Source organism: Ascaphus truei, chromosome 2, assembly GCF_040206685.1.
Source record: "Ascaphus truei isolate aAscTru1 chromosome 2, aAscTru1.hap1, whole genome shotgun sequence".
Lineage (NCBI taxonomy): Eukaryota > Metazoa > Chordata > Amphibia > Anura > Ascaphidae > Ascaphus > Ascaphus truei.
In genome coordinates, this window is record NC_134484.1 from 44,266,592 (window position 1) to 44,287,247 (window position 20,656).

Sequence of the window (20,656 nt, forward strand, 5' to 3'; positions counted from 1 at the left end):
GTATTTGGCGATTAATAAAATAAGTTAAAAAAAAATACAACAGCAAAGACAGATGTCATAAGTGATGTGCTTTCTGCCATTTTAACGTATTTTAGTAATATAACAACAGAAAAGCAACACAAGGTACACTTTATTCATGCTTATTAAAAAGAAACAAAATGTTAGATGCGGTTCTCTTGAAATAATAAATACAAAGACCCCACAGATGCTTACATCCTATTCTTTTTGAATGTTTTATGTTTTGTTCACATACATACAGTACTGTAAATTCACTCAATATACACACACACACACGTAAATGAGGAAAACAAAGCCTGAGTCTGTGTCTTGTGCTACAGTATCTTACTTTTTATTTCCATTTGAAACTCTTCGCATATTGCCCTATGCAATATGATGTATCCCTTATCCAGCAGGGTGGTCCTTGTCCATGGTTTTATTTATTTTCCTTATACTATGTTGTACCCTACAGTAAAGGTCGGGGAGACCAAGGTTTTTAACTGTGTTTTCTGACTTTGTGTCCCTGAATTTATATATTTTTTGTATATTTAACAAATGTATTTATTTTTCCAAGACAAATAAGATGCATCACACATGCCTCTCTTGTACTGAACGTGACACATGTAGAAGTAGGGAAAATGTGTATTTTATTGATTTTTTTTTAAATTTTAATATAAACTGTACATGGAAAAGTATCTCTGCAAGTGTGTGTAGCTGATGTTGTCTATGTTTACACAGTATCACAACCTACAACAAATCTGCTCTCCCTACAGCTACAGCACTAAAATATACCTGCGGGGACACGTTCACGAGAAATACCTGGGAAATATAACATTAATCATTTGAATACATTTTACACATTTTTATTTGCATATATCTTAGGTATTTCAGGTGTATCCTCAGGTATGTTTTGTAAAACTAAATATACTTTGGGCCTCATTTAATAAGAAGTGTTACTCCATAAGCCACTTTTCATGTTGGAGGATAACTTCTGGACCTATTTAACTGAATAGGCAATAATGGGCAATATTCACTAAAAAGTGTGACAGGGTGTCATTTGCTTAGTAAATATATGGGCCTATATGTGTGGAGACTAATGCTCCATTTATTTCCTATGGTAGGGGTCTGCAGCCTTTCAAGGAAGAAGAGCCTTTTTTAAATTAATTTTTTTGACCAAAATATTTCGAGAGCCGCAGCACAAGCATGTGATACAAACATAAACTGTATACACACTAATACTGTATGATAATTCTTATATATGTATATACACCTTTGACAAACTTACTTCAATCAGACTTTGAGAAAGAAAAAAGATACTCCACTTCTAATTCGATTATCTACCTCCAACCTCTCCCCGACAGAATTATTCCCCACAGAATTATCTCCCTCCCACCCCCCACCCCCACAGAATTATCTCCCTCCCACCCCCCACCCCCACAGAATTATCTCCCTCCCACCCCCTCACCCCCACAGAATTATTTGCCACACTCAATTTCCCCCACAGAATAATCCCCCTCCCACTCCCCGACAGAATTATTCCCCACAGAATTATCTCCCTCGCATCCCCCCCAATAATTCCCCACACTCAATTATCCCCCTCAAACCTCTACCCCCTAATTATCCCCCCCTCCCTGATGCACTTACAGACGCTGTAGGTACTCAGCACTGTTCCTGGCAGAAGCCGTCTGGATAACGCCTCGTGCTGCGCGTCTGCTCCCGCCATGCATCTGACTGACGGCTGGCCTAAGGGCTCGCTCAGACAGGCTGCTACGGCAGCTTGCTAGCGTTCGCACCCCGCCGCTCGCTCCTGCAGCACAGCGATCTGTGCTCAAACTGCAGGAGGCAGATTGCGGCGTTTGGGGGCGTGGCAGGGGCGTGTAACGAACGCGTCACGGAGCTGGTTTGCCTTTATTGGCTGAACCAGCTCGCGTCACGCGACTGTAGCCCCAAATTTCAATTTGGGTTGTGCTGGTAAAATGTCGCAGCGACAACGCTGCACTTTGCCGCCGGTGGAGTTTTCAGTTTTAAAACTCCCACCACACAACCCAAATTTGCGACGGACGTGCGCGCACACGTTAGCGCGCGCACATCGCATTGCCTTCTGTGTGAGCTCAGCCTAAACTTCCAGCGCTATGCGCCACAGAGCGCAATCAAGCAGAGGAGGAGCAGGGGGAGGTGGCTGCAAGCAGAGAGAAGCTGTAGCTTTTAATCTATCATTTCAATCAATTGTGCATCTACAAAATACTTAAAGCATGGCCAACAAAATGATATCCAAGTGATTGTACATGTTACAATGTTTGTGCCCAGAGCATTACAACATGGTAGAATAAAAAAAAAGAACAATTGCAGGAAATCCAACTCTCATGTTACATGAGCTTTTTCTCTTACTTAGCAATCTCATGCTCTGACCAAGATGGATCACTTGTATTATTGTATTACCACCTAGAGGCCAACGATTGTACAACTGGCTACTTTTGTAGCATTTGTCAAACTGATTCTATCTCTAGAGAGTTTCCCAATGGCATATTTCACAGATCCAAAACACCTTTTGGTTGTGTTTTTGTTTAGTTCAATTGTACATGATGATAACTAGATTTATTGTGTCAGACACCCATTTACATTGCCATAGTCTAAGCCTTCGTCCATACAGCCTTCGACCGTGAGGATGCTTGCGTGCACGTGACATCACCTGCGTGAAGCGGAGCGTTTTGTGGACAAGGTAAACGCGCCGTGGAGGGTGTGTCTAGTGGCGTGTCTGTGACGTCACAGAGCTGATTCGCCCTCATCGGGCGAACTGCTCACGTGACCTAATCCTCGCACCGAGGAATCAGTTTGAACTGATTCCTCGCACACCGCATGCCCCCTCCTGCTGTCGCACGTGCGGTTTATGGCCGCAATCAATACTGCTGCGGCCGAGTTTATTCGAGCATTTGCCCGTTCTCGGCCGCAGCAGTAACCTGGTGCGCGCCGGAGGGTGCCGGGCGCGCGCCAAAGCAGCGGAAGAGCGCCCTCCGATCGGGGCGCTCTCCCTACCGCTGCCGGGTCCGCCGGGTCCCCCGGAACCCCCTGCCGCCGTCCCCCACATCGCGGGACACCAGGGCTCCCTCGGGGAGCCCTGGACGCGCGTGCAGGGGGCGCTGACACCCGATGACGCGTGACCGCGCATCGGTGATGCGCGGCACGCCGAGGGAGTGGGGCTAGCAAGCCGGGGCATCCCCCGGCTTGCGGAACTAGCCCTGCTCGGATTAAACGTGTCGGTAGTGTACCTTAAGGCAATGTGATTGCACTGCGCGCGCATGCCTCTGCGCGGTCTTCGGCAGCATGGACGCCGCCTAACACTAGATTTCCGACGTGCACTTCATTTTTTTAATTCTTCCTTTGACTATTTGTCATGTTCTATAGGTTATGCATCTAGGCACTATATTGTTTATTTGTTTATGCGTTTCAGAAGAAGAAAATCAATTTATTCCCAAACTTCTGAGAAAGAGACAAAGGTGTCCAGGAAATTGATAAATGGTTAATCCACTAAGCACCAATATTTCTGCATTTATTTGATTTTCGAAAATGATCAAGAAACTTGATCATTCATCAGAATAGATTAAACTCCAAATTGGCCTTAGGCAGTCACATACATTGTCCCGGGTAGTAAAATCTGATCAATGATGGGTAGATGCAAATCTTGTTTTTGCTGCAGTATAAAACATAATTTTGAAAAGCTTCAATATATTTCTTTAAATTAGCATATTTGTGGGGAAGCACACTTAAAACGTTTTAACCACCCCCTTTGAAATATAATTGAATAAATCCCTACCATAGTGAATTAACAGAAACCAGTTAGGTGATGAACTGATACATTGCATGTCCCTGACATTTATTTCGTAGGGTTCCACATGACTATAATAAACCATAAAACATGCATTTTTTATGGGTGATAATCTGTCTGATGTACTTAAAATGAGTTAAAGACATGTTCTGTTTATCCTTATTAAGAATTTCATCCAATAAGCGTATTGTATGTCATCTACTTTTCTTTTAACAGTCTAATTCCTGTAAATTGTAAGCACCTCCACTGTGATTTTATGTAAAGCACTAACTTTGATTTAGCCCCAGGTTGCTGGCTCCAGATCAGCATTTCAGTCACAGCTACAGTAAAACTGCTTCCATCTTGGCCAAAGTAGAAGCATGTGTCTGCTGATGTCTTTGCTAAGAAAATATCTTCTGGTAAAATAGAAGTGACTTTTCCGCTTTTCCTTTTTGTGTGTGTGAGGGCCACTATGGCTAATTAAGAAACTCCTCTATCAATCTTATGAGCATTGCAAGAGTTTATATATTCTATACAATGCACGTCACGGTTTATATATTAAAGTCTACCTGCTGCAAAGCCGGAGCCATAAACCAGATTTATCAAAGACTAAGGATGGGCACTTTTGCTCATGGTTTGGATTTGGTATTAGTATTTTTTTTCTATAAAAAAAAACCAAGTTTGGAAATTGGATATAATTTTGTTTCTAAAATATTTCTGTGTTTTGTATTTGGCTTGATTTGTTTGGTTTTGGTTCTTGTTTTGTTTTTTGTTTTAGCAAAAATAAAGAATATAAATATAAACCATGAAAACACACCTAAAGTAATTAGAAAACAATTAAAAAACTTAAATACATATAGCAGGTACGTCATCTGTGCCTGTACTTCCCTGCTCTGCCTGTAAGTCCTGATAGCTGCAGACATGACAGAGTTAATCTGTGGGCTATTGACCCCCTCCATGTGCTTCTCCTGGGAGTAACTTGAGGAGGGTGGTGACTCATGGCAAGAGAGAGATCCTATCGTGATAGGTCTGATGTCATGAGCCAGCCCCTTCTAGAAAGCTCTGAGTAGAATGCTACAAAACATACTGTGTCTTTGGAGCCCTGTTTTCCAGCTAGCAGGACCTGTGCCAGAGCTGCAACGTCCTCCCCATTGCGAGGGCAGGCATGCTCAGCTCAGGTAGGCCTGAGTAACATCATGGACCTGCAACTCAGAATACCAGGGGGTGTGTACCACCCAGAAGCTGTGATCTGCTGCTGTACTGGGTTGCTGTGTGATGAGCTGCAGTGGGTACAATAAAGAATACCCTTTGACATATACCTGCCTGGATGTCTTCAGTGTGGAAGAAAGGAGGTATGTGTCTGTGTTCTATAGGGAGTCCCCTGATTATATTCAGGACCCAGACAGACCTCAAAGCTCCTGTGAGCCTAACAGGTATAACACCATACCCCTAGTAATAGCGTATCTCCCCAGAAGGGTCTCTAAATGAGATCGAGGGGGTGGGGGGGAGATACATGTGTTACATACAAGAAGTGAACAACTTAAAATAATTCAAGATATTTTTTTCAACTCCAGGGGTGCCAATCAGCAATGAGGACTTTCTCCTTAAGGATGTAAAAAAAAAAAAAACAGTGCCACCTTCCAGGACCCACCTGCCGCAGTAGTCAAGCTCCCATGGGTTGTTGTTGCCATGGTCAACGTAGATATTTAAACCAAATCAAATGTCTCTTGCTTAGAGATGGGGAAAACCTGTCTAAATCTGATCTGTGGATTTTCCCAGGCTTTCCTGGTCAAATCTAATCCGCAGAATGAAAACCACTGTTGGATGACGACATTGTAAGGACACCTGGATTCTTCAAAATCCGTTGTTGGGTTTCGGCAACATAGATTTTAAAACATCCATCGATGGATTCAACTTAAATCCATGTAACATCTTTACATTGATATCTACTGTATATACTCTTCCCACAATAATGCAGATTGACGGATTCAGATCTAACATTTTGAGACGGATCCGATGATTTAAGGAACTTGCCAATCCACGGCGGACTCTAATTCCATCAAGTATTTCACCCATCTCTACTCTAATGGTCAACCCAAACCCAAGATATGAATAAAGCCTGAAGTTATCAGCAATGGAGATGCACCACTTGATGTACGTATTTGAGTTGAAGCTTGGGCTGAATTTTAAGTTATCCTAATGGTATGAGGCTCTCTTTAATTGTGGGATATATCCCACATGCAAAAGGAGTTAGAGTAATTTGATTTTCCATACACACTGACATATTACCCCTTCAACCAGAAAAACACTGCTGTTATAGGAAGAGCAGTGCATTTGAATATATGAAGGCTGGAGATATGGAGATTCACAACTCAATGTTGTGGAGATATTACTCAAACACTCAAATACAGATGTACTGTAGCAAGACATCTTTGGCACCAGGGCAAGCCATGATACCGTGACTGTTAATGCCCTGATGCTGGAACATTATAACTGCAGTTGGTCCTGTAACGCTTGTGCTCACCATGAATAATTCAGGACCCCGGTACTGAGGTGGGAAAGTGTAAAACTGTGCACCCACAGCAGCGGAGGCACGCCTGGAGGGTGGATTGTCAACGTAGCCGGATCTGGGTTGGAGAAAGCGGTCCAGTCGTGATACTTGCCGAGGTCGTAGAGAGGAGCCAGTGTGATGGTCAGTGTCCGTAATGCAGAGGTCAAGGGTTTGAGGTAACAGGGTAGTAGAGTGTCCAATAGCTGAGGTCAGGGATGAAGAGATACACGTAGTCAGAGGCAAGCCGGGTCGTTATCAAGAGAGGAGTCCAAAGTCAAGCCGGGGTTGTTATCCAGAGTGGAGTCCTAAGTCAAGCCGGGTCGGTACACAAGAAAACAAACAGCAGAGGGACAAGGCAAGACAAAGGCTAGGAACAGGACGTGGAAAGCAGAAGGCTACCAGGAACTATGCTCAGCAATGAATAGCTGAGAGAGCTAGGTATTTGTAGGCTGAGAGAGCCAATTACAGAGGGGAGGAGCAGAGGCGCGGCCTCCGCGGAGGCAGAGATTGGTGAGGGGAACAGAGGGGAGTGCTGATGAGGCTTGAACACGCAGCTGGGGAGCGGTGCACGCGCGTCAAGTGTGCGTGCCACCTGCTGCGTGAGGCGCATGCGCATCGCAGACGGGGGGCGGAGCCCGGCTCCATGGGAGCAGTGAAAGCCCTGCCTGGGCGCGCGTGCTCTGTAAGCTGCGCAGGATGCTAAGAAGCGGCAGGTAAGGAGGGAACACGCCATGGGGGACGTGTCCCCCAATTCCATACAGGTCTGAGCCGGAAGCATGGCTCCCATACAGGGAGACTGTGGAGACAGTAAGTCTTACTACATCTTTATTAGGCTGCGTCCATACAGGGGCACACCGCGCAGATGCGTCCGCACGCTGAGCGATCAGACTGCCTAAAGGCAGTGATCGCATCTATACAGCATGTGGGTGGGTGCGTGCGTGCGGAAGTGGGAGGGGGCGGGCGATGCACGTGAAATCAGTCAATCATTACCTGATTAAAATTCTCATTCACCCCCATATTTGGAGGGAGAATGATCACATTTGATCTGTACAAACCCAGCAGCATGAACAAGAACTGCTAACTTGTAAAGTGGGGAGGGACGAGCTTAAACCCTGAGGGGGGAGGGGGGACTAACTTCCAAACAGCTGAAACCAGCTGGATTTGGACAGATGAAATGTGATATTTCCCCCTCCAAATATGGGGATAAATGATCATTTTAATCAGGTAGCGTTAGGACCTGCAAATTTGGTCATGCCTTGATGGAACATGCAGGCTTATAATGCTTTGGCCAAAGGGTTTAACTAAATTAGAGAATATATAGGTATTTCACTGTGTATTTTTTTCATATTGGATGTAGCTTTGGGCTTTTCTGTCTTTTGTTGTACATTTGGTCACGCCCAGTAGAACTCCTTTTGACACTTATATACATATATACTGTATATATTATGTGGTATGTTTTGGGGCTTCTGGAGCTTGCTGGGATTCTGTGTGTTTATTAACTTTTTCCAGCTGGTCTCAGCTGTTTGGTGGTTCGTGGTCCCTCCCCCCCAGGGTTTAAGCTCGTCCCTCCCCACTTTCCAAGTTAGCAAGTCTTGTTCATGCTGCTGGGTTTGGACAGATGAAATGTGATCATTCTCCCTCCAAATATGGGGGTAAATGAGAATTTTAATCAGGTAGTGTTACTGTAGGACCTGTAAATTTGGTCATGCCTTGATGTACAGTAGCTTGCAGGCTTATAATTCTTTGGCCAAAGAGTTTAACAAAATGACCCTTTTCAAGAGAATATATAGGTATTTCACTGTGTATTTTTGTCATATTGGATGTAGCTTTGTGCTTTTGTTGTATACATTTGGCCATGTTCAGTAGCACTCCTTTTGACACTTATATATACTATATAGTTGTGTATAAGGCCAGGTCCAGGATAAGGATAAATATCCCTCGCAGCAAGAAGGAGGAGTAGAGAGAGAGAAAAGAGGTGAAAAGAATGTTTGTGAAGGGGCTTTTAATTGAGGTGTGCAGAAGTAGCTGTGATAGAGGTATGTAAATAGTGCTAGAGTGTCTGGGCAGATGCAAAGGTGGAGGAGAGGAGAGATGAAGAAATGTGGATAGAAGGAGGAGAGTGGGGAAGGTGGAGAGAATAGAAAAATGTACAAAGGAGTGAGACCTTCAAACAGAAAGAGCAATAGAGAGGACATATTGGAATACAGCGCAGGTAGTAGGAGGAGAGAGTTCCCAAATATTGGAGGACATGAGTAGTATAATTTGAAAGATCAGATGTATGAATTAGGCCTGAACGCGCAACCTAGCACTGAAGGTTAGACAACAACTTATAAAGTTAAAGTCTTAGCGTAGTTCAAAAATTGTCAGAGTATTTTAAAAAGGTAAATTCTCACAGTTGAAGAGTAGTTGGTAAAGCTCTGAACCCAATTCTTATTTTCTTGTTCACCTCAAATTCCATTCCATCTTAACTCCACAGACACTTAAAAGATGACACATGAAAAGCGGGCACAGCCAAACTACATTGGAACAGCCAATACTGGCTGACTTAAATACTTTCATTATATCACATCACAATAAAAGGAAGAGCGGGGGTTGTGACAAATTAGTACAGAGCGAGTGACATTCACTTGATAATACTTCTGTTGCAGTGATTTTAAATTGATAGAAGTAAAGACAGCCTCTTATCAATTTGCTGTGAGGCCATCTTTTCATGTTAAGGAATACATCAGCTCTCATAATTTCCTGGCACAAAGAAGACTGCTTCGTCACAGTACGTTGAATAGATCCAATCTCTGCCTGCTGCCTTTTTTTCCGCTTTTTCTTCTTAATTGTACTGCTAATACAGTATGCCTTCCTAGTGCTTCTCAGAATTGGGATACATTTGATCACCATTATTTCCTCATCATACTTTAGTTTCTTGGTGTCATAATAAAAATACAATACTGGTTCTTCTCTTAACTATTGCATTGTTTAATCAGCGTGAAACCATGTCCCACCGGTTTTGATCTATTTGCTTTATTATGTATTACATAGCCTTGAACCTGAAGAACATTTTATATGAATCTCAACTAATTACTTTCCTTCCTAACTCAAACATCTGTCAACTGATATGAGAAACATTTACTTTTCTCTAAACTAAGCCTACCCCTCTTATATGGACAGTACCATTCAGGGCCATTGTGTAGTATTTGTAAATGTAACCCTGTTTCCCCCCTTTCCCCCCCCCCCCCCGATCTCAGATGGGGTATGTGGTGGGAAAGTGATAAAATAAATAAAGTGTGTAGCTACAACCAACTAAATTGTGATAATGACCAATGGGATCCTTATCTGTCGGCAGTTCCGGTGTTAGCTGTGTGGTAATCTCGTGTAATGGACACGTAATTGCGATTGATCTGCCATTTTTATGTACGCAGAATACTTACCCTTATTTTTATTTAATTATTGTTGATATACTTCACTATTTGCGTTTTTGCGCTGTTGTGTTTTGTCTCTCATGTGGTGGGAAAGCCTACTCTGGTTACTCATCTTAGTGTGGTGCATTCCTGCTGGTAACGGGGGCCCTGAGTCTCCCGCCTGGTGTTATAGGGGAGGTCAGGACAGGCTTCTGGGGTATTACCCGAATTGTACTCACGATGACAGCGCCTCCATCTCTTGCAGCCCCCAGAGATGTGGGGAGAAATCTCTGCAGGAGAACTTATCTCTTCTTCCTGATAGATTTCTGTCTCAGGCAAGAAGTGTGTGAAAACAGATTATCTTTATTCTTATTTCTCTCACTCCAATCAAAGATAGTGTACAGCTTACACCGAAATCAATTCTTAGCAATCAGGTCTTCTCCCTCCAGATGTCCCTGGACATTCACTCCCGGCCACTGGCCACCAAGAGCAGTCCATGCTCTTCCCTAGGGTAATGGGAATAGCCTTCCACCTCTCCCCTAAGGGAGGGCCTCAGTAAGCAGAGCCCTGCACTACTGGGTTGGATAGACTGCACCTCTCTCACGGTAGAGAGAACTGAATAAATTGAGGAAATGCATCTCCTTAAGTCAGTTCCAGTAAGAACCAGCCCCTTGCCCGTGATTGGACACAGGCCTGATTGCGCTACCTTCTCTGACTCACTGAGCTGCAAGGTGTGGGGAAAACCCATGATTACTTCTGGCAAACCTACCCTTACTAAGGATTACTGCCAGGAGGAGGGCAGACGTATAGCCCAAAACCAACCAGGACTACATAAAGTATTTCTTTTACCATTGTTAACCAGATAAAAGTGCCTCACAGTCTGATAAGAATGAACATCAGAGAACATGCCAAAAAGTAATGTATCTTACATGTGATAAAAAATAAGTTCAACTTTCATTTAACGGTAATTGAATGTTCCTAAGGAAGACAGCACAGACAAGCTGGGTTTTTTTTAATTTACATTTTAAGAAGGACTGTCCCATTAAAGCTGCAGCTCAAGGAATATCCTACGTGTGTTTTGTTTTTAATAAATCAGTCCTGTACTATGAAAAAATACTCGTAGCATTTAAAAAAATAAAAATAAAACAATTTTAAAGACATTTTTAATGTATTCTAATGTAACAAGTATTTTTGTTCCTATAGCAACCATATACAAAGTCACATCCTCTTCCCCTCCTGAAACAGCATCACTTTTTTGAGCCCTGCCCTCTCTAGCAGTGAACCAATTGAATCTAGTGCCTGCCTCGTCACCTGATCTTCCTCACAGAACTCTGGCTGTCAGTGCAGGAGAAGATTACCCAAGATGCATTTAGTGAACCCCTGAGCTGAATCTTCAGCGATCGATTACAGGAGAACGGATCGATTAGCAACTTAGCTAATCACTTGTCAGTGTGTAGATTGTAATGATACACATATTGGATGACTTTTTTTAACGACAGCTGCAGCATTAAAGGTCTCTGTAATCCTCAGAATGTTACATTACTGAGCCTTTTTTAGTCTCAGATTTAGAGCCATATTTACAAAACTGGGTTATTTTATAAGATTGTGAAATATACTGGACACCTAACAAGCTCCTATTGAACCCCCAAAATAACCACAACATATATATAAGCATATGAGTGTCACAGAGGAGTGCTACTGAGCATGTCAATATATATTTAAAACCAGAGACAGAACATAAAACACAGACAGAGCTCAGTTTTAGCACATCCAGTGATACTCATACACGGTACAGTGCCTAAATATATATGTATAAATATCTATTAAGTAAAATGGTCTTTTAGTTTAACAGTTTCATACAACTGGGAGCATGAAATTGGGGCCTTCCCTTGTGGTCTTCCGTCCAGGGAAGAGTGAGTGTGGACCATACCTCTGCCTCTGCTAGTGAGGTGGGGAAGAGCTATGATGGCTGCGGGTGCCCTTGGCCTGTAGTGACGTCCAGGGACCATCCTTCAGTGAGAGCTGAGAGTACTGCATCGGGCAGAAGCCTGCCGTGTAACTGTGCTGTACAGAGTGAATAAACTGTTCCTTTTATATACCTCCTGCCTGGTGCGTGACCTTACTGTGGGGAGAGGTAATAAGTTCTACCGTTGGAGATCACCTTCAGCTCCTGGAGCCTACGGCAGATGGAGGCGCTGCACTGCTAAAGAGATATGTGGGGTATGAACCCCAGAAGCCTGGTCCTGTGTCCCCACTACCATCAGCGGATGACTCAGCCCTCCTGTTGCCAGCAGATATATGCACCATACACCGTAGTAATAGACAAATCTCCCACTGGGTGAGGGAAGCACCGTTACATATTTTTTTAAAAAAATGCTTCTGAAGGTTTATAAGGCTAATGAGGAGCTGGCAGACAGAGTGTCAGTTTCTCAGCAACATGACAATTTATTTGTTTACAGTTATGGGTTATATGTGAAATATTGCTAAACAAAGATAGAGGTTTCATATTTTCTTACTCACAGTGGCATGATAGTGGAAACTATATTACATAGAGTAAATTATTATAGTACAATTATGTGGAGCATATGTAGGCTTCATGCACTGAAATGGTGACATGGTAATATGCAGTAGTATTATATATCAGTATTAGGCAGTTGCACCTGTATGCAGGTGTTTAGATGTCTTTAAAAAAAAGGTTTGTACAAAATGGCTGCTTTAACATTCTCCTCACTAACTGTCAATTTAGCCTAACTGGCATTTTGGCCTACAGTAACTGGCATTTTGGCCTAACTGTCAGTTTAGCCTAACTGGTATTTTGGCTCCACCCCTTATTTAAATTTGACTAATCAGAAGTTTATCTGGGCCAGTGTGTAGTTGGGCTATATTATTTAATTAATTATTATTGATTATTTAAACAGGCATTGTAGTTGTGGTTTTGCTTTAAGTGCACAGATTAATTGCACCTCATGCCTGACAGTGAGAGGAAGGGAAACAGCGGGAAGTGCATGCACAAACTTTGTTTAATCATTCAAATGTCCCATGGTGTAAGGCTGCGATTATACAGCCGCACTGCAGGCCGCGCGCATCTGTGACTTTACATTAGCTCCGTCGCAGAGCAACATGTGCACAAGCGCATGCCACTGCGCCCCCGGCTGCTGGCTGAAATCTGTTTTTTTATTGGACGGCAATGTCATGTGACGCGGCCGACGCAACCAGAAAGCAAATTTGCAAAACGCTTCCACTGTCGCCCGCGTTGCAGTAACAATGTGTGACAGTTGCGCTTGGTATAAGCGCTTTCCAGGTAGGTCTAATTTTAGTTTTGGTGGTGCGCAGCGCCGCTGCATGCGTTTTTATGTATAATCAAGGCCTAAGGTGTGCAGTCTGAGGGGTAGCTGGTAACATTGCAGCAATGCTGCAATCAGCTGTTGGGCTTTAGCCTGTGGTACTATACAGTATACTGGTATCCTGCAATATGCCACAGCCCTGAATTTACAGTTAAGTAATAGGATGGTAACAAGGTCATTCACAGGGAAAGCAGCGGCCATGCTATAGAGATACATTGCTCAGAGTGTATAGTTTCTGACCTTTTTTTGGTGCAAATATACAAATACAATTTTATTGAATGCCTGGTTAGATTCTGAGGAAAGAAGGGATTTGGAAAATCTATTATTGAGGGGAAGCACTATGCTGAGAGCTGGTAAATACAACAGAGTGTGAATCTTAAAGTGTTGATGTTGCGACTTCCTATTTGCACAAGATTTTGCAGCCATTTTGTTTACCCTGAGGGAGATTTCAAACCTGTAACCTCACGAGTAAGTATCTCAAGAACCACGGTCTCCCAGAAATGAAAATAGAAAGGTTCAGCCATGGTAGATGCCCCAATACCCCTCTTTAAATAAACAATAGGGTTAGTTAACAGTATACTGTAGTAACTTCCATTCCATTTAATTAAGGTTGTAAAGCATCATTTATTATTATGTTATTTTGTTGGTTCTTTAACAATGAAGTCTCTCCACATTTATGTTATGACTTAGAATAAAGAAGGATAATAAATGGGAAGCTGCAATTAACATAGATTTACAGTATAAGGCAAGGGATTTAGGCTTGCGACGCTCAGGAGCTGTGGGTTTGAAGGCCACCTCCTGTTTTTTGCAAAGAGGTACTAAGCACATTCATCAAGTCCAGTGGTGTACGTCAAGGTTTTTTACTTCCAGCCAATTCTATTTTTAAGAGGCCCCGGCTTTGGTGAGTTGTATATTTTGGCCAATACAGAATTTCAACATCACATACAGCAATGGGGGAATAAACCAACTTAGTACCGCACACATGCGATGAAGTGAAGAATATCATTTGTATAGGTCATGGCGGCACGGAATTATGAGAATTTGTCTTAATAGGCTGCGCAGTTATCCTGCTTCCAAATCTACTTGATTTAATTTTGGTTGCATAAATAGAACATATTTGGTGCCCCCTGATCCTATATAAAGAATTTATGGTATTGTGACTTCAAGGTGACAGTAGAAGATTTCGTTTTTAAATCAGCATACCTCCAGATGGGGAGGTATGCATTAATGCAGTAGGGTGCAGACTTCTGAGTCACCCATTGATGCAATTATATATGCAGTTACGTTACAAAATAGAAATTAGGTTTAAGAATATGGGTATAATATCAGAAAGGGAGATATTAGTTTCACTTCTATAATCTGTTAGAGTATGACATTAAACAGGAGTTATTACAAGATGGCAAGATTTGGGGGGTTGAGGGGGGTAACCCCCTTTTTAGGGTAAGTCCCAAAGAACAAACCGGGAGTGTTTGGTGCTACATGTTAGTGGTTTAAAACTGAGCACTTTTGAACATTTTCATTACAAGACAGAGAGCAATTGTGCTGTTATGTCTTTGCTAGGCATCCACATAGATACTGGGGAAAGGTTATAGGATCCTTAGGGAAAAGTGTGGCATGCTGCGCTTATAATGACATCAGGTCTGAGGGTAAAGAATTAGGAATTTATGACACTCCAGTCCGGTGGGACTTTTGGTGGTCAAGGTTCAAGGTACAGATTTTCCTCAGGGAACAGGCTTTTTCTATACAGCTAGTCATGACATATTATGGTGTTAGCGTATTGAGTAATCAATTGAAATAAAACTGTGGGGATGGATACTTGCAAATTTTCCAGCCATCATGGGCGTGGTTTGCAGGGTTTTACAGGTGGACCACGGTGTGTGCAGAACAATAGATGGGGTGGGGGTTTGATCTCCCCTCACCCCTTTCTTTTTATCTGACAGCATGGTTCGTTTGTAAATGGCTGAGGGTAGTGGCCATCTACATAACAGACAACCAGTTCAGGTGTATGTTAACTTTTTTTATTTCTTTCATTCTAGTATGGAGTGGAGAGGTATTATATCAGTTTGTATAGCCTTCTGGGGTCAATCTCAGGAGAGTGTATACAGCGTTTGGCTCGAATTCCAAAAGGAGCAGGTTGGCCAAGTAAGTTTGGTGTCGGATGCAAAGGTTGACGGAATTAGTAAGACAACGAAGGTTTCATTGTTATACAGATGGGGTGAGCATACGTACGTGATGGTTTGGCGGGATTACTGGACGAATATATTTTGCATAGGAGGCAGTAAGCCCCTAGTAGTAGCAGATCTGGGTCGTTGGGATTCACTTGTCTTCTGGGTCAGTTGCCTGGTGAAAGAGCAACTTTTACGGTTGCCGATTTTGATTTCACCCGGACCAGGCTTGCATTACGTGGTTGGGCAGTAGAGGTTGCATTGGCTGAAGGTTTTGCCTGATTTATTAAGACAGCAACGGTTACGCTGCCGCTCGGATGTTTTGGTAATACATGCAGGGAGCAGCATCTTGAGTTATAAGCGCTCAGTTGATCTTGTGTAGGAAATGAAAAGGAATTTGGCAAGTATATTGGTAGCGTTTAACAATCATTTTAATTTGGTCTGAAATTATGTCACATTTGTGTTGTATTGGGTCTTCGGACCCTGGGGCAATTGTGATTTGCAGGTGCAGGATAAACAAGGCCATGGGTAAATTTATAAAACTGTTTGGGAGATTATTCTTTAAAGCACACAGAGTTACAAGAGGCCATACCTGGTTTGTGTGGGTTTGATAATACACCTTTCAAATATTGGATACAATATATTAAATATTGGGTTTGTAAGAAGGTGTATAGGTAGCTTGTGCCATGAGGGGACCAAGGACAATTTAGGTGTAAATGTCCTTGGCCGTGGCAGAGTTTTGGTGCCTGCCAGGCATGGAGAGCCCAGGAGGTATATGAATACCGGGTGTAGTGGCGCCCTCACAACCTACTGTACATTTGTCTAATTATGCTACTAATTTTACTCCTCGCATTTTGTATCCTTTTATTCAGACATTAACTTCCTTTTAATGTTTTTTTTTTAAATATATTTATATATACACTGTATATAATATAATACATATACATACATATGGTTCTGTATGTTTCTATTACATCAGATTTTTTTTCATCATTCCCCAGGAACATTTTTAACAGACTTCTTATTTGAAAACGTCAACTTCCACAGGTGCCAGCAAGTAATTTCTCTGCAATCTCCACCTTTGAAGATGTCCAAACATCAAATGTACAGTACAGTCATATATGAGAGAAGTAAGAATAAGTAGCTGTGTTCATATTGACCTTGTGAGCAAAATGTTACACAGCCAGCATTGCACAGGACATAGAAACTAGGCAAAAGAGTGTAAGTAACTGAATCATATTATAAAATGTGGATTACGTTATCCTGACAATCTATCACTGTGGTAGTTCAAAGATGTACAAAAGATCTTGTATATATTGGTGGTTATTTACTATAGTCCCCTAACTGCAAAACTGGGGCAAAGTCTGCAAAAGAATGACACCAGATTTATCAAAGGAAAATCTCCCATTGCTTTTAATGGGACTTATTTTCTTTGATGAATCGAGCTGTTTTTTACAGTGGGTTTGCCCTACTTTTGCAGCTGGGTGATTTTAGTAAATACAGAGGACGCCAATATCTTGTAAAGAGCTTGCAGAAGAAAAGTGTGCAGGTTGTATCTGTCAGAGTAAAACTGATAAAGGATGTGCCATTCAGGGCCGTTTTAAGACCTTAGTAGGCCCTAGGCACTTTTATTTCTAGAGGCCTGTGTGTCCGATATTTGTACACTAATTTCATCGTTTGCTTCCTTGTTTCTTTCGATACTAGCGATATTTGGCATCGATACTTTTGTTTCAATATTTAAAGGTATCGATACTTTGAAGGCATTTTAAATTAAAATTTGCTGTTTTCTCTTATTTTGTGAATTTTTTTTGTTTAGGTATTTTTTCAAGTGAAATATTGTAGGCCCTAAAAGGTTCGTAGGCCCTAGGCACTGTGCCTAGTCGGCCTAATGTATAAAGTGGCCCTGTGTGCCTATGCTGTTACAGTACCTCCTTAAAGCATCAATCCCTACAAATAACTAAAATAATGTTGTAACACACCAATGTTATGCTGATCTGCTTCAAACATTTCATTTGAGTGTTCGCCCGTTTATTAATTCACTGGAATCAGCTTTTACCATTGCAGCCACTGGTGTCTTAATGAATGTGAATACCAGCGGCCATATCCCAGGAAGGCAATATTTCAGCCACTGATATCTCCAGAATTCAACAAAAAAATGTAAAACGGGTGGGTTTGCTAAAAACAGGACTTTGCCAAGTTAATAAGTAGATTTTTTATTTTTATGGTGTGCATGGATTGCTGCTTAAAAGGAAAGCACATTATTGAACAAAATTCTATAGTTAATTGCCCATTTGGGTTCAAACAGAAGAAAAACATTGATCTATTATTATAGAAATATAATTCATTTATTAAGTTATGATATTTTACAGATCTCAAAGCGGCATTGATCATGGAGAAAGCTGTATTATTTTCCATGTAGTGCTACAATTAAATGGTGATGAAACTTGTTAGAAACACACTACATTAAAGGGGGAGTTCTGCCTACCTGCTTTTTTGCCCCTCTCCCCTTTTGTTTCCTTCCTCTCTCACCCTCTCCTCCTCCTCTTCCTCTCTCACCCTCTTCCACCTCCTCCTCTCACTTACCTGGCTTCGGTGGTCTGAGGTAGAGCAGGACAGCAAAGGAGGAGAAGGTGGGTGGCAGCAGGAGAAGAGGACAGAGGAGGAGGACGTCAGGCAGTGGCAGGAGAAGTGGACGGAGAATGGCAGGAGTGGAGCAGCAGAGGAGGAAGATGACGGGTGCCGGCGGGAGAAGAGGCCAGAAGACCACGGGAGCAGGGCAGCCGGTGAGGAGCTGTGCTGTAGCAGCGGCAGACACCGGAAGTCAGTGAAGACTCCCGGGTCAGACCGCTAAGATGGTCTCCTCCCTGGCTGTCCACCTGTGCCATCCTGCTCTTGTCCCGTGGTCCTCTGGCCTTTTCCTCCCCCCCCCCCAGCTGCCGCCACCTAACGTCTTCCTCCTCTGCCATTCTGCTCTGCTCCTATCGTCCTCTCCCGCCCGCCATCCACCTCCTCTGTTTCTGCTGCCCCACAAAATGTGCTGCCCTAGGCGACCATCTAAGTCATCTAGTGGTAGCACCGGCCCTACTCCAAATAACCTATACCAATTTATACTGTACCTTAACATATGTTGCAATTTGATTTACTACAATGTCAAACTGTCTTCTTGAGCTAGCTACATTTGTAATAACCTAGCAGTTAAAAAAAGAATCACATCATTTCCTAGATAAAGCATGGGTGACGACGCGAAATGCGTAAGAGTGTTCTCTTACTGTTTTTTAACGTGCCTTCAATACATTTTTGCACCTAGTTCTTTTGCAGTTTTGGTCATATATTTTTCCAACAGCAGTTGCACCGCCGTTTATAACCTTTGCATGCAAATGAAAGTGTTATCAGACACGGGTATCAGGAGAGATAAACAATAATGCTAAATTTAAAAAGCACGTAACACTGTCGTGTATTGGCAGGCGCCACTGGATACTGCCGCTCACCACATTCCTTCGTTCGGATGCCCCGTCCCTCTCGGGAACTCTCCATGGTCCGGAGCCTCCCCGCTCTTCGTGTTTGCAGTCTCAGCTTCGTCACGTTCTCGTGGATACACATCACTTCCGGAATCTCTTTGGTGGTCAGCTGGCAGTCAGGAGCGCATCTACCCAGTGCTCTGTGTTAGGCTAGAGACTCCCACTCTAACTTGTTTTGGCAAAATGCGTTGACTGAAAATACAGCCATATAACAGCCACTTAGAAATAGCAATTCAATAGCGGCATATTGAATTTATATTTACTAACAAAAGTTCTAAATTAAAAAAAAATGCATCATTCTGTTTTAATGTAAATTGAATCAATCCGGGATTAAAAAATAATTTTAAACAATAAATGATGCATCATACTGTATGTATGAAGTCTTTATATATACAATGCACATTTTATAAAGGTTGGTATCACTTTTAGCACTGATATTTTGACACACATTTTAAAAAAAATCGAAACAATACACCCTACTACCATATAATAGGCCCCAATATTTACACCAACTGCAATAACCAATTAAATGAGGTACAGACACTTTGTGATCTTACATTTGCCACAAATTGTCAGCCACTACGTGTGTGTGCCAGCAAGAGATCAGATGTAAAATATAACTTATTTTTGCTGTTCTTTGGGCGCTACGTATGAAACTTTACGGGGGGGGAGAGGGGGTAAAACTGAAGAACAAAACTGCACAAAATATATCAAAGCAAAACATCGCATTGTATCCTATGGGAATTTTTCTTCCATAAACCAGGTGCATTTATTTTTTGCTTCAGTTGTGCACCAGTTTTGCAGCCAGGAGGCTTTGATACACAGTCCCCTTTATGTTTTGTAAGAGCCCAGATGACTTTCCATGACATGAGCATTTGAAGTTTGTCAGCATTGTCTTCATGTATTAGAGCAGATGGGCACCAGGGGGGTGGAGCTGGGACATTCCATACTGTAGATTGAGCCTCTATACAGAAAGGTAGGACGGTGGGCATTGTGGGGAAGCCTGACTGCAATGTGTCCTGTCTCAGACAAATTGTATCAAAGCTGCCTATCGTATACAGGCGACAATTAGAAATGTAACTCGCTCTCTCAGTAAACATTGACACATTTCTTGAGACCAACCGTTGAGCTATGAATTATTATTTTCAAATTATATCCAATCACTTGTTCTCTGTGTTTGATCAAAAACTAAAAAGGAAAAGGGTGTATAGTATTTAATACATGATGACATACTGTATGCCAACACACTTTATATCAGCTCTAAATTATGTGAGTGATTGCATTAGTTCTACATCATATTGCTCTCGTTAGTACAGTATTTATTGTTTCCTTGAGTGCTAAGTGGGTTAAAAAGTTTTAGGCGTCTATCCACAGATATCTGATGGTGTTAATCGTACTGGATCCTGGAATTGCTTTATCCTTTGGCCTTATTTTATTATCCCAGGATACTGTAGTTCCCTAAGGATTAAACTGAGAACTTCTACTGTGGGGTTCCTTTTCTATAAATCAATCAAGAACTTCAATAGGGAAAATAACTCAAGATATGCTTTGCATTAATACAGAAGGATAGTTAGGATGAAGAAATGAGAGATCTCAGCCAACAGTGTGTCCAAGCTAATTAAGGAAGATTGTTTTAAACTTCTACAACTGCAAACATATGTTGAAAATAATAATATATTCATTCTTTTCTTCAACCTCTGGGCCACTTTAGCTCTTGCAAGGGTATCAGTTACCAACCTAAAACATAGTAAATCATTTCCTCTAGCTTTGCAAGCTTGTGCGTCCAAGACCAAGTTTGGTTGTCTTTTATGCCAAAGTTGTTGCTTGAGTTATAAGGTAAAATGTTTAAGCAGTGTCCATGGAAAATAGTATATGATTCTCTGTATA

At 42.2% G+C, this 20,656-nt stretch overlaps 1 long non-coding RNA gene across 1 annotated transcript; it reads left to right on the forward strand.

Moving 5' to 3' along the window:
* The first annotated feature begins 12,594 nt into the window (after window positions 1-12,594).
* Window positions 12,595-19,422, forward strand: LOC142488496 (uncharacterized). The gene is made up of 4 exons (XR_012799441.1): window positions 12,595-13,043; window positions 15,123-15,265; window positions 16,253-16,472; window positions 18,716-19,422. It is a non-coding gene; the product is annotated as an uncharacterized LOC142488496 (long non-coding RNA).
* Window positions 19,423-20,656: the final 1,234 nt, after the last annotated feature.